Source organism: Meriones unguiculatus, chromosome 12 (assembly GCF_030254825.1).
Source record: "Meriones unguiculatus strain TT.TT164.6M chromosome 12, Bangor_MerUng_6.1, whole genome shotgun sequence".
Lineage (NCBI taxonomy): Eukaryota > Metazoa > Chordata > Mammalia > Rodentia > Muridae > Meriones > Meriones unguiculatus.
In genome coordinates, this window is record NC_083360.1 from 43,041,390 (window position 1) to 43,056,910 (window position 15,521).

The following is a 15,521-nucleotide window of genomic DNA, read 5'->3' on the forward strand; positions in this document are numbered from 1 at the left end:
AAATGGGACCTCATAAAACTTAAAAGCTTCTGTAAATCAAAGGACACCATCCTCAAAACAAAATGACTGCCTATAGATTTGGAAAGAACCTTCACCAACCCTTTATCTGACAGAGGGCTAATATCCAGTATATATAAAGAACTAAAGAAGCTGAAAAGCAGCAAAGCAAGTAATCCAATTAAAAAATGGGGAACCAAGCTAAACAGAGAACTCTCTGTAGAGGAATATCGAATGGCAGAGAAACACTTAAAGAAATGCTCAACGTAATTAGACATTAGAAAAATGCAAATCAAAATGACCCTCAGATTTCACCTCACACCCATTAGAATGGCCAAGATGAAAAACTAAAGTGACAACACATGCTGGAGAGCCTGTGGTGAAAGGAGAACCCTCCTCCACTGCTGGTGGGAATGTAAACTTGTACAACCACTCTGGAAATCAATCTGGCGCTTTCTCACACAACTAGGAATAGTGATTCCTCAAGATCCAGCCATACCACTTCTAGGCATATACCCAAAATTTGCTCAACTACACAATAAGGACATTTTATGTCAAAGGGACTGCCTCTGACATAATCTGATTGGCCTGCTCTTTGATCACCTCCCCCTGAGGGGGGAGCAGCCTTACCAGGCCACAGAAGAAGACAATGCAGCCATTCCTGATGTGATCTGATAGACTAAGATCAGAAGGAAGGAGAGGAGGACCTCCCCTATCAGTGGACTTGGGGAGGAGCATGCATGCAGAAAGGGGAGGAAGGGTGGGATCGGGAGGGGAGGAGGGAGGGGCTTATGGGGGATACAAAATGAATAAAGTATAATTAATAATAATAAACAAAAGAAAAAAAAGATGCTCAGTAGGTGAATCATTGGCCTGTTTTCAGGTAGCAATGAAGCTCTGGGAATTTAACCCAAGGCAGCACAAGGCAGGCTAGGATAATAACCTAAAATAAACAAGCTCTTGTCTAAAGCAAAATAAATAGATAGATAGATAGATAGATAGATAGATAGATAGATAGATAGATAGATAGATAGATAGATAGATAAAAATTAAAATGTCTGGAGCAGTGCCTCTGGCAGCTGCTTTGATATTTAAATCTCAGCGGAGAGACTGCTTTTATTGGACCTTTACTAAAGGCAGGGTAGAATTTGCAAGTCCATCTCCTTTTGTTTGTGACAGCAGGTGGGATAGCTTGTGAGGATCACACCTCTTCCTCACGTCAGGTTCCTCATGGAAATTAACCCATTGTTCTGAGATGTTTCTACTCTGGCTTAAAAACTATACAATAAAAAGACGGGCTCGCTGTTGCAGCAAGGAGAGTTGCTGCCAGAGGCTAGAGGCTTTTTGCTGTGTCTGTCAAGTCTGGACCTTCTTAAAAAAGCCTCCTGTGTGCTGTGTGTTATTTTATTAATGTTAATGCTCACTCCCGACTCGAGAACTGTTCGGCTCTGCTGGCTGGCTCCGGCATTAAAAATAATAATAAATTATAAAAAGTATAGGGAAATTAAATGAATAAATTCATTTTAACTAAACATTCAGTGTATAAATTGTATCTTCTTATTTTCTTACATTCTCTTATGACTTTCAGCACACCATGTGTATGTTCTACTGTCAATTTGCCAGATGTATGCATCACAGCATTGATTAACTTCTCCAAAAAAGTATCAGATATTCTTAGGATCTTGTGGAATGAGATATCATAAAATTCAACAAACGTGTATCAATAATCCTACAGATTATGTTATCATGGATTTAGCACAGCAGCCCTCAAGATATATACTCTACAATAGAGCTGGTGACAAGGTGTAGTGCTTTTCTGGCACATGGGAAGCAATAGGTTCAATCATCAGAACTGAAAAAAATATATAAATTAATAAATATTTATGATACATGGTATCTTCTAAAACATATTGAAATTTCTTACTTTGATATACAACAGCTACTTAATGCTCCACTAATATGGCTGCAACATGCAATTCTTTGTGGATGTCTTTGTTCTCTGGCTTTAGCAGTTTAGGCAAACTCTTTTATGATGGAATATGTAACTGAATAGAAAATGATCCCTGACTCTGTAGTGTACCACATTTGATTCAGAATGAATAGTTTCATTATATGTTCTAAACCGACTACTGTATTTTGGCTATCTGACAAGGTAAATATGTAGTCTGAATTTAAAACTCATTTTGGAGGTAGTAGTTAGTGACAGTAAAATTTAAAACTCATATTTCCTTAAAAATTGAGATTGGTCTGCATAAGGAATGGACACAGAAATTTTGGTACTTTTATACAATGGAATACTACTCAGCAATTAAAAACAAGGAAATTATGAAATTTGCAGACAAATAGTGGGATCTAGAAAAGATCATCCTGGGTGAGGTATCCCAGAAGGAGAAAGACACATACGGTATATATTAACTTATATATATATATATTATATATATGGGTACTAGATCTATAAGATAGGATAAACATACTGAAATCTGTATGTACACCTAAAGAAGCTAAACAAGAAAGAGGATCCTGAGTAATATGATCAACTGTCACTTAGAAAGACAAATTGGATAGAAATTGGATGTAGGAGCAAACAAGTAACAGGACAGGAGCCTACTGCAGAGGGCCTCTGAAAGACTCTACCTAGCAGTGTATCAAAGCAGATGCTGAGACTCATAACCAAACCTTTGTTAGAATGCAGAGAATCATATGAAAAAAGGAGGAGTTAGTATGACCTGCAGAGGACAAGAACTCCACAAGGACCAAGTATATCTGAGCACAGGTTTTTTTTAATGAGGCTGAATCTGCAACCAAGGACCACGTATAGATATAACTTAGAATCCCTGCTCAGATGTAGCCCATGGCAACTCAGTATCCAAGTATGTACCCTAGTAGGGGGAAAAGAGACTATCTCTGACATGAACTCAGTGGCTAGCTCTTTGACTTCTTCCCCCCCCTCCACTCCCCTGCCCCGAGGGAGGAGCAACCTTGCTAGGCCACAGAGGAGTACTTTGCAGCCAAGTCTGAAGATACCTGATAAGCTAGGGTCAGATCAAAGGGGAGGAGGAACTCCCCTATTAGTGGACTTGGAAAGGGGCAGGGAGGAAATGAGGGAGGGAATGTGGGATTGGGAGGGAATCAGAGAGCGGGATACAGCTGGGATAAAAAGTTAATAAACTGTAACTAATATTAAAATAATAAAGAAAGAAAGAAGAAAACAGGTTCTCATTAGGAAGATCCAGGTTTAGAATTACAATCCACTGAACCCAAAATGCAAGTGTTTTCCTTAATATATGTTTGTACATACAAAAGTGTGTTGCAGAAAAGAGACAGCATTTGGTGATTATTTCTGTTGGAGTAGATCTTTTCTTTTATTCAATACCAGAAAAAAATCAATAATAATAACAATAAATAAAGAAGGAAAATGTAAAAAAATCTGAGATTGTTGATACACAAAATGATTGTCTTTGAAAAAATCTGAAAAAAATATATGGTTATGTAATTTCCAAACAATTTGGTGACATGTATAATTTTGTGGGTGAGTGCACATGTGCCTGCAAATGTAGATGTATATGTTTTTTATGCACATGAGAGGCAGAAGTCAGTTTTAGGTGTTTTCCTCAACCAATAGCCACCTTAATTTCTGAGACAAAATCCCTTCACTTACTCTGGAGCTAGTCAACTTTAGCATACCGTCTGGACAATGAGCTCTATGCATCCAGCTGACTCTCCATTTCCAGTGCTAATGTTACAGATGTTTACCTCTGTGCTAGGATTTTATGTGGTTGCTAGGATCTGAACTCAGCGGCTCATTGTTGTGTATCAAGAACTTTGCCAACTGAACTCACTCCTCAAACTTTTAAAATATGTTCTGAAGGCAGATGCTAGAAAACAAGTAATGATTTTGAGGTTAAGGGAACTGTGAGGACTAGGAAGTATGACTCTGTTGGTATGAGTACCTGATTCCAAGAGTGACAACACAAATTTAATTCCTGGGAACTGAACTGTGTAAGAAGAGAGACAACTTTTGCAAGCTGTCCTCTGAACTCCACATTTGCATCATTACATACATACATACATACATACATACATACATACATATAACATACATGCACAATGCAAACACACACAGAAAAGGTATGGAGAGAGAGGAAGATGTTCACAGGATTAAAAAGAAAAGTATGTATTTGATTTGTGACTTTTTTAGCTGTCTGCATGCTTAAAATCATGTACTCATGGTTTCCGCTGATGTGCACTGTGAGGATGGTTGTCCACCTGCTTTCTCTAATCAAGATTTGGCCCTGAGTTTTTCAATTTCAAACCATTTTAAATAAATATTCCTAATTCTAGAATTCATAGCTTATCCCAGGTATCCTTGAGTCTGCCCCTGGAGCTTTGCAATAGCAATTGTAATCACTCTTGCATTGTTGTAACTGACTATTTGACATGAACAATGTAAGGAGGAGCTTTTTGGTTTAACTTAGTTTCAAAGGTTTAAAGCCATGCTCACTTGACATCATGTTTCTGAACTCATTCTATGTCAGAGTATCATGGAAGTGAGATCATATACAATGGAGGGATTTATTCACGGTGACAGGAAACAGGGAAAGGGTGATACAGGAAGACGCTTGGATAAGAAGCTCGCGACATATGCAGTGATCTATTTCTCCTACATAGGACTGCTTCCTAAAGTTTCCAGATCCCCCAACACAGTGCCTCCAGATGGAAACAAGAGCAGAACACAGAAGGCCTGTGGTGGAATTCTACATTTAAATCACAACCAGTGGCATGCTGTTTGACTGGAGCAGATGCCAAAATTCATAACTCAGCTTATGAAGTCACAGGACAATCCAATTTGTCCCCAACTGCAGCTTTTCAAGAGTTTCAGATTTCTCTGACCTCAGGGAAGAACTCTCTACTCTACCAGGCCACATTCAAGTGTTACTTTGACTTAAAGGTTTCACAATGGTTGTTCGTCTGCTAAGAATGTCTTTTTATAGGTATTAATATGATTGCCTTACTCACTATCTTCAACTTTATAGCTATTTGTCATTTGTATGCCTCTCCAGTCTCTTCACTTAATATCCAATCCGCTCTTCTGTGGTGTTTATATTTTTCAAGCATATGCAAATTATTTCTCTTTTTATATGCATTCTCCATGCTCCTCCCCTCACTAAAATATAACCTTTAGAAAGGGGATCAAATTTTGCATCACATGCCTCTGGAATCATAGTTACATGTGACAAGCCTTCAACAAAAAGCTCTCATTTTATTTTATTTTATTTTATTTTATTTTATTTTATTTTTTATAAACCCATGTTTTGCTGTACTGGTTATGATCAATGAGTGTAGAATATAAATGAAAAAAAATACAAATTTAGTGAACTGATTAATTTCCATAAGGTTGTAATAGGCTTGCCCCATTACGAGGGATTTAAAGTATCATGTGCACAGGTAGGAATTAAAGGATGTATATGGGTCGGTCGCAAAGAATGACAAAAGGCAAGAAAGGTGATTTCTCTTTTGAGAACTCTTTGCGAACATCTATTGAGGACAGAAACCACTGGCCCCCTAAGCCTGGAAGCTGTTAATCGCACATAATTTTTTTTTCAAAAGTGTTTTTTTTTTTTTTTTTTCAAAAGACTAATAATGACAACAAAGAGTGGCAGCAATAATATTCATTTTGAGCAGTAATTTACTGCTATCAGCTAGACTTGGATCTAGAAAAAAAAACTATCTTTAACTAAAAATTACAGAAAAAACAAAAGAATAATGGAATTATATGTGAATAAAGGCATTTTTTTTCAAACAGCTTTTGCTAAAAGTATCTAGCATTAAAAATGCATGCTGTCGCTTCTATGCTACCAGGTTCTGGGAGGAAGGTATTCACCATTCCAGTCAAGATAGAATACTAGCGGTCAGGACTCCTCTTTCTTATCCCATGGCCTCTAGTTGTTTATTCATGAGAATTCCGATGGACTCTAGCAGGTACTGAGAAGACACCATTTCAGAACCACAGATGAACACATTTGTGTTTTGCCACAATATCAGCATTTCCTGCATAACCAAAAACTTACCAATATATCAGCATTGTTGGTAACATTTTGCCAACTAGCCCACTTGTTTTGATAGTTGGCAGCAGCCAACAGGGCTCTTTTGTTTCTATCTTAATTACAGAGGTTAACTCTCAGGTCATACCTTACACATCATAAAGTATGCATATCTATGAATGTATAGATGTGGGCTACAAAATGCCTACCAAAGATTACAGAGTTCCCAGAAAAGTTCAAGGAATTTCAAAGACATCTTAATCAGAGGCAGAAACAGATGCTGGCCTAGACGAAAAAGTGTCTCTGTAAAGCATGGATAAGGAAGCCTGATCGAGATGCTAAAGTCACAGCTTTTAAATCAAGTGATAGGGGCACAAGTTTGGGATGAACTGTAATTAATCTGAGTTATAATCAAGGTGAGGTACTGAGCTGTTGATGTCATTGAGTGGTGGCCAAGGGCAGGGTTGAATGCAGACTGGGGTACAGGGGACAGATGAATGGCAATTCAAATATACCACTTCAATAGGCTATGATGAGCTCCTTGGATGTTTGGGAGTTTGTTGTCTGGATGGTTCCTGATGACTACACCAGGTAGCCAGAGGACAGGTTTGTTGAACCCTCTCCTCACTGTCACTTTTCTGGGTGACCTTTTGATGGGGTACAGGCAAAGGACTTGGACCCTTGGTCAGTCTGGTGTGTTTGGTAAGCTCTTAGGTTTTGTTTCCTGATAGGATTTCAATGTACTCATGTATTTATATGGCCCAGTTCCCTTAGATAAAAGAGTAGAACAGCATCCTCCCTATTTTCAGGAAGAGGGATCTCTCAGTATGTGCCCTATGTGTTGAGCTGGACAGCTAGTGATTACAGACCTCCCAGTCCCTGGCTGCATTCCAGCAGTTCTCAACCTGTGGGTCATTATTTCTTTGGCCATCCTCTGTGTTGAAAATATTTACATTATGATACATAACAGAAGTAAAATTAATGTTGTAAAGCTGAAACAAAAATAATTTTGGGGAGTCACCACAACATGAACAGTATGAAAGGGTCACAGCATTAGGAAGGGTGTGGACTGCTGCTCAATACCCAACTTCTGTGGCTACATGGATTGTAGTCCACTTATCAAAGTCTTAACAGCTGACATAAAATATACATACCACATATTTCATTTTAAAATTTATTTATTTTTTATTAATTACAGTTTATTTACTTTGTATCCTAGCTGTAGTCCCTCATCCTCTCCCAATCCCTTCCCTCCCTCATCTCCTCCCATGCCCCTCCCCAAATCCACTGATAGAGGAGGACCTCCTCCCCTTCCCTCTGACCCTGGCCTATTGTGTCTCATCAGGACTGGCTGCATTGTCTTCCTCTGTGGCCTGGCAAAGCTCTCCTCCCTCAGGGGGAGGTGATCAAAGAGCCAGCCACAGAATCCATGTCAGAGACAGTTATGTCTTTTGAGGTCTGAGTTACCTTCCTCATTCAAGATTTTTTTTTCTATCTCTATCTGTTTATATTTTAAATTTTTAAGAGTTAAAGAACATTCTATTGTGAACATATACCACATATTCTTTATCCAGTAATCTATTGAAAACATATAGACTCTTTACAATTGCTGGCTATTATGAATAGTGCAGCAATGTACATGGTTGAACAAGTGTCTCAGTAGTAGGCTATAGAGTCCTTTAGGCATATGCCCAAGAGGGTAGAGGGACATGATTAGGTAGACTGATGTTTCCTGAGGAACTGACATATTGGCTTACACAGTGGCTGTACAAGTTTGCACTTCTACCAGTAATAGAAGAGTGGTTACTTTATTTGACATTTTTGCCAGCATGTGCTGTCATTTGTCTTGATTGATGTTGTCAATGTAAGATAAAAATCTCAATGTAGTTTTGATTTGCATTTCCATGATTAATTGTTTTTAACATTTCTTAAAGGGATTCTCAGCCTTTCAAGTTTCGTGTTTTGGGAATTTTAGATAGATCTGCAACTCATTGTTGTTTCATTAATTAATTTATTTACATTATATCCCAGTAGGAAGTTTCCCTCACTCCTCTCCTCCCAGTCCCTCTGTCTCATATCCCTTCCCTTCTTGCTGTGTCCCCCTTACTTTCTTCTCAGAGAGGGGAGACTTCTCATGGGTATCAGCATGCATTGGATATCATGTAGGACTGGGCCCAGCTTCTATTGAGACTAGGAAAGGCTGTCCAATTAGGGGAAGGTATCCAAAGGCAGGCAACAGAGGCAGAGGCAGACCCTGCCCCTGATGTGAGAGGTCCCACATGAGTGCCAAGCTGTACATCCGGTACATAAGTGTTGGGGGCCTAGAACCATTCCATGAATATGCTCTGATTGGTCGGTCAGTCTCTGTGCACCCCTATGGGTCCAGAATAGTTGATTATGTAAGTTTGCTTGTGGTGATCTTGACTTCTCTGGCTGTTTCAATCCTTCATCCCACTCTTCCATAAGATTCCTTGAGCTCTGCCTAATATTTGGCTATGTGTTTCTGCGTCTGATTTCATCACCTGTTGTGCGAAGCCATAGTCTTAATTGGGTTGTTCATTTTCTTGATGTCAATGTTTTTGAGCTCTTTGTATATGTTAGATATAAGACCTCTATCAGTTGATGAAAATGTCTTTCCCAGTTCCATAGCAAGTCACTTTGTCTGAATGATGGTATCCATTGCCACACAGAAGCTTTTCAATTTCTTGAGTCCCATATATTTATTGTTGTTCTTGGTGCCTGTACTATTGGTGTTTTTTTTTTCTTCCAAAATGTTTTGGGGCAGGGGGTGTTTTAAAGCAGGGTTTCTCTGTGTGAGTTCTCACTCTGTAGACCAAGCTGGCCTTGAACTCAGAGATCTACCTGATTCTGCCTCCTGAGTGCTGAGATTAAAGGCAAAGTATGCAACACCACTGCCCAGAGTCAAAAACATTTTCTTGTGACAATATTTAAGACTGATGTCTGCTTTTTCTTCTGTAGTATTCAGTGTTTAGTCATACATATGTATGTATACATGACCTTGATACATTTGGAATTGATACATTTTGTGCAGGGTTATAGGTATGGCTCTTTTTGCATTATTCTAAATGTTGACATTCAGTTTGGTCACAACCAGTTGTTGAAGATTCTGGGCTTTTTGTGTGCTTCTTTGGTTGGTTGGTTTTTCAAGTGTATATTTCTAACTGTTTTATCACAAAACAAATGTCCAGAGGTGTATGGACTTATGTTGGCTCTTCCATTTGGTTCTATTGATAAATGTGTCCATTGTTAGGCCAACAGCAAGCTGCTTTTGTTAAATTGTACTGCTCCACAGTACAATTTGCTTAGAATGGTGATACATCCAGCAGGTTTTTTATTATTCATGATTTTTTTAAGTTATCCTGGTATTTTTATGTTTCCATATGAAACTGACAATTGTCCTTTCAAAATCTGTGAAGAATCATGTTCATCCATTGATTAGGATTACATTGAATTTGGAAATAGCTTTGGTAGGATGCCCATTTTTGCTATATTAATTCTACTTATGCATGAACATGGTAGATATTTCTATTTTATGATATCTTCTTCAATTTCTTTCTTCAATGTCTTAAAGATTTTTGTTTTGTTTTGTTTTATCATGCAAATCTTTCACGTCCTTAGGATTACCACAGGATTTTTTTTTCAGGCTACTGTGAATGCCATTGTTTCCTTGACTACTTTCTCATTCCCTTTGTCATTTGTATATAGGCAGGATCTTGATTTTGTTTTTAATTTTGTATACTCCTTTTTTGCATAAAGTGCCTATCAGTTCTTATCCTGGTTATAACTGCATCCCTCCTTCCTTCCCAGTCCCGTTCTCCTTTCCTTTCCTCTCCACTTTGCCTGTTCCACAGAAAAGGGGAGCTCCCTTTTCTTTCCACCCAAGCTCATAAGCAACATCTGTTCTGAGCATGTCCTCTTCCATTGAAGCCTGGTAAGTCAATCCCTCGAGGCTTCAATAGATAGAAAAGGGAGCTTCAGTCTCAGGAAGCCTCTCCAGCCCTGATTAGTTGGCCCTGTTGGTCTTCTTGTTGAGCTCATGTGACTTCCAGGTCCTTTTCTCTTTCCTCCTGCTTTTCCACATGACCCCCTAAGCATTGCCCAATGTTTGGCTATGAGTCTCAGCATCTGTTTTGAGGTGCTCCTGGGTAGAGTCTCTCAGAGAACTACTCTTTCAGGCTCCTGTCTGCAAGCTTAGCAGAGTGTGGTACGTAGAGTCAGTGGTTGGCACTCTCACATAGGGTAGGTCTTTGGTTGTGCATTCCCTTAATCTTTGCTCTATTTGCCCTATCTTTATTCCTGTACATCTTGTAGGCAGGGTAAATTTGGGGTTGAAGTTTTGCAGATGGGTTGTAGTTCCCACCCTCTTCTAGGAGGAGAGTCTAGCTGAAAGGTGTCCTCTTCAATCTCTTTGGCTTCTGCTTCCTGGAGTCACTGCTTGAATCCCTTACATACCCTCCCATAAGCCTACCCTGACTTAAGTCTCCATCTTGTCACAGAGATACCCCCACCCTCCATTTTTCTCTTTTCTCTACAGACCTTCTGTCCTCCCTCCCTCTGTCTCTCTCTCTAGGTCTGATCTTCACCCTCTTAATTCACTTCACCTCTTCTCCTACCTTATTTCTTCTCTTCAACCACTACTTCTGTCTATTCTGTCTTCCCTTCCAAGTCAGATTTATGCATCCTCCCCTGGGTCCTCCTTGCTATTTATCTTCTTGGAGTATGTGCCTCATAGTATGCTTATCCTGCCTCATAGTATGCTTTTAAGTGCATTATAAGTGAGGACATACCATGTGTGTCTTTCTGGGTCTCAGTTACCCAAACCTAAAGAAAGAGATGCCTATTAACTGTATGGTACTGGAAGATCTTTTTGATATGTTCTTGGATTCAGTTTGCATGTACTTAATTGAGAATTTTTCAATCAATGTTCTTAAAAGAAATTGGCCTATAAACTTTTTCTTTGCTGGGTCTTTATGTAGTTTGGGTATCAGGACAAATATGACCCTGTATCAGAAACATAGATGAACATACCTGTATCTTTCAACAATATAAGAATATATTAAATAACAATAACATTACAAGGTTTTCTGGTTTCTAAAGTAGAAATTTGCCGAATAATCCCACTTTCTTTGATATTCTAGCTGAAGCTAATAAAATTTATTTTATTGAAATCTTAATTTAACTAACTAATTCATATTAACTAAAATTGACTAATATTAACTAAATATTTAATATTAATTAAATATTACACAGTATACAGCAAATATAGCTATGCTTATATATATGCAATTAACAGAAAAGATAAATATGTTATAGCAAACTTAAGGAGGTTTTATAAGGGAGTTACATGATAATGAGCCTAAATGAGCCTAAATGAGCAGAGGGAAGGAGCTTCTTGTAAGGTTTTCAGAATCAGGATTGAGAGTGAAGTTTCAGATTGAAGACTCACTGTAAAGTGAAAGGGTGAGACTGGGCCATATTAGAAATGAGAGGTTCCTAGCTTATCAGGTTTCTTCAGGACTGGTTGCAATGTCCACCTCTGTGGCCTAGCAAGGCTGCTCCTCCCTTGGGGGAGGGGGTCAAAGAGCCAGCAATTGAATTCATGTCAGAAATAGTCACTGTTCCCCTTACCCACTTGGATACTGATATATCTGTGGACTTGGAAAGCGGCAGGGAAGAGATGAGGGAGAAAGGGTGGGATTAGGAGGGAATGAAGGAGTGGGCTACAGCTGGGATACAAAGTTGATAAACTGTAACTAATACATAAAAAGTAAAATTAAAAAAAAATAAATGAGAGGTTCAGATCCAAACAAAAGAGCAGAGAGTCAGGTAGATGGCTCTTAACTAGGCTGCTTTCACAGTGGTATCTGGGCTGAGCTGAAGCCCAGGAATAGTTGAGAGTTCTCTGATGAACCCATCCTTGAATCCCACATGAATTTGGCTGCACTGTCACAATGTTGGCTGTTTTCCACTTTATAGGGGACAGGCTAAGCAGTTATATACTTTCATTGTTATGGTGTGACCAAGAAGCTCTTAGGTCTAGTTTTCCTATTTCCATTTTAATATATTCAAATGTATGTACAATACCTACTCACATGGATGAATTTATAGGGTCAAACCCTTCTACTCACAGAAATAAGTCATTGATCTGTCTTTTCAACAAATGGTTGAGTTTACTGATAGGCACATTTGCCCTTCAAACTCAAAAGAGAGTCAAAAGCTTCTTGTGAAATGTAATGTCTCAGACCCAAAGAAAAGAATTAATTTGCTGAGCTATAGACTTATCTCAACAAAATGTATTTATAAAGAGAAAAACTTTTCCTGTAACATGAGTATTTCCTGATTAATTTGCTTGAATTTTATTTTGTTTTACTATGTTAAAATTATTAGTGAATTTGGGGGTGTTTTGATTTTCTGGAGTTTTTGTTTGTTTTTTGCCTAGTTATTTGTATTTTTTCCCCAAGATTACAGATAGCTCACTCTGACTTCATACTCATTATGAATCTAAGGATGAGCTTACAATTCAAATTCTCCTGAATCAATCTTACAAATGCTGGGATTCCACGTGTATACAAGGGTGACTAATAGGGAATGTAATTTAAAGTGTTTATTTTACAGAAAGAGCCTAGATATTTTATATAATGTCAGATGAGGTGTTAAGATGTATAAACAGTGTGTTTTCCTAGACCAACAAGAAGTGATAAATTTCAAAGAGCCGTGGCCTACAACGCCCTTCCCTACATCTGCATCTAAGTGCTCATTCAGCCTTGCATGCATGCTCCATGATTAGCTTCCTGATGAGTTGTTCCCATCTTTGTACAGAACACTAAACATTCACTTGCTTTTTGTATGCTATCAGAAGAAAAGTCTGCATTAGCTCGCCACTCTTAGGGACATAAGACCAGTATAGGACATCCCGTAGTAGGAGACTTTAGTTGAGCCTTTTCAGGCAGGCTAGAGTCATCTTTACTTTGGAACAGTTCAAGCTGCTACCCCTTCGTCTAGGTACTTCACAGTGGCCTTCGATATCAATCACATTTAAAGCTGTTCCTTTACTCCTATAAATAAAATTGTGAAAAAAAATCATGTTTTCCCACATTATTCTCATTCTGAGCCATCTTTTTTCATTCTCACATGCTAAACAAAGAATTGATTTAAAAAATAAATGTGGTTCCATCATTTCCAAATACCTGTGTGAGTGATTCACATAGCAGAAAGCAGCATTCTCCAAAGAGAGATGAGAAGGTGATGTGTGCCCCTGCCAGGCACGCTGTGGAGAGGTGCCCTTCTCCCAGTTTTATAAATATGCCTGCAGTGTGTAAATCAACCACTTATTTGATGAGCAGAAAGTTATTAAAGATCTTGCATTTGACTACAGTAAGAAAAATAACATAAAAAGAGAAAGGTCTCTCTAGTAATATTATAATCTGGCTTATGAAACAGAAATGGAGAATTGCAAATGCTTTTCAAACAGCATTTTGTAGCAGCACTGAAGGAACAGATTCTCGCAAAGACAGCGAGGCCAGACTTTTCCTTACCTATTCTGAAGAATGCAGGAAAGATTCGTCTGAAAGGAGCCATTGAAATGAGATTTCTGGAATAAGCAGAGTTTCACTGTTCAGAATTATGCTCCTGGAAGGCTTATCTCAGACAAAGAGCTCACATTCTGCACTCCCTGCAGCTGCCAGAGTGCCTCCGAGCACAAGGCAGATTCCTCCCCAGGAAGTGCCTTCTACAGTCACAGATTTATGCTGGATTTTCAAAAAGAGGTATTCTCTGAGGGAAGAAGCAAGATGCTTGAAGAACTTTCTTTGTGCTTATTTACTGATCTCTCCTGTTTTTCTTCTCATTGGGATTTTAGGAAAGCCCTTTGGCTCTCTTGCCTGTTTGTCTTTGATGCTATGAAAGTAAGTGAGAGGTGATTTTTGAAAGTAAAGTTTGAATAGATATACAAACAGGAACACAGATTTAAGCAAGACATTTCTTAAAACTTGAAAGAATGAAAGTTAAGGTTTAAAGAAAAAAAATGTAAAAGTACCCTGTGGTTCTATGATTTTCCCATACAAGCTATTCCTCATTTCATTTTAAAAAACCCATGTTCCAGTGAGGGATTTACAAGTGACCCTTGTAAATCTCACTGTCTTACACAACATACAGATATGTTAACTCTTGCATTCACACAGAAAACTCAGAGGTCCACAAGTTCACAGTGCATGAGTGTAGATCCAGCTGACTTTAGAGTAATTCAGCAATGGTGATTACTTTGCAGTAAATTGTAAAACTAATATTTGTTATGAGCGATGTTTCTTACATATCTATGTAACATGTCTTGAAATCAACTGAAATTTGAATAAGTGGGAGGTGTCCAAAACAACTGCATGAACAACAGCAACAAAATGTTCCACACAACCACTTTCATTCAGGTCTTTGCAAAAATATAATTAAAGACTGAACAGAATTAAAAAAAGGGGGGGGATTTTCCTCCAAATTTAATCTCCAGTGCAATAGTGTTAAGTTTTGGGCATTAATTGGGTTTAGTGGAGCAGGCTCTTAAGCCCAGATACAAAGAAAAGTGAGGCAGAATTATTTCATGTTCAAGTGCAGCCTGACTTCAAAGCAAGCTCACAGAAGTCAAACACAAGCAAGCAAACAAACAAAAACAAAACAAAACAAACAAACAAAATCTTAACTAAAATTGACTGGAGACTGAGGGTGTAACTAAGTGGTCAAGCTCTTGCTTCTTATACTACCTAATGAACTAACTAACTGCCTGTCTGAATGACTGAATAACTGACTGGCCGACTGACTAACTAACTATCTAACTAACTGAATAACCAAGCAATCAAGTAAGGAATAAAAGAGAGATTATTGCCTGTAACTACTGTAAATAGGTCTTTTGGACAGAGTTTATACCATTCCGCCTTCTGTCACTTTACAGAGATAGAGGGCATGACTGTGAGGGTAGTCTAAAGTGCCATAATCAATGCTCTTCTTGATAATGGGACTGAGGATAGTGGCATTGAGCCAGGGGCAGCACCATGTTCTTGGGTGTCTCCTTCAACTGTCTTAAAGCTAGAACTTCAAGAGCTAAATTGAATAGGTATGGACATGGTGGACAGCATTTTCTTGTTTCTGATGCTTTGATTTTTTTTTCTCCATTTAATTTGATGTTGGCTAGAAATTCCCTTTATTAGGTTTAGATACTTTCCTTCTACATCTAATCTCTCCAACACTTTTATCATTAAGGGATGTTGCATTTTGTCAAAGATTTTTACAGCATGTAGTGAGATCATCATGTTTTTGTGTTTTGTTTTGTTTTAATTTGTTTATATGATGGATTACATTAACTAGTTTTCATATATTGAACCACCCCTGCATCTCTAGATGAAGCCTAGTTGATCATGGCGCTTAATCTCTTTGAAGTGTTTCTTGCACTCTGTTTGTGAGCAATTTGTTGACTATTTT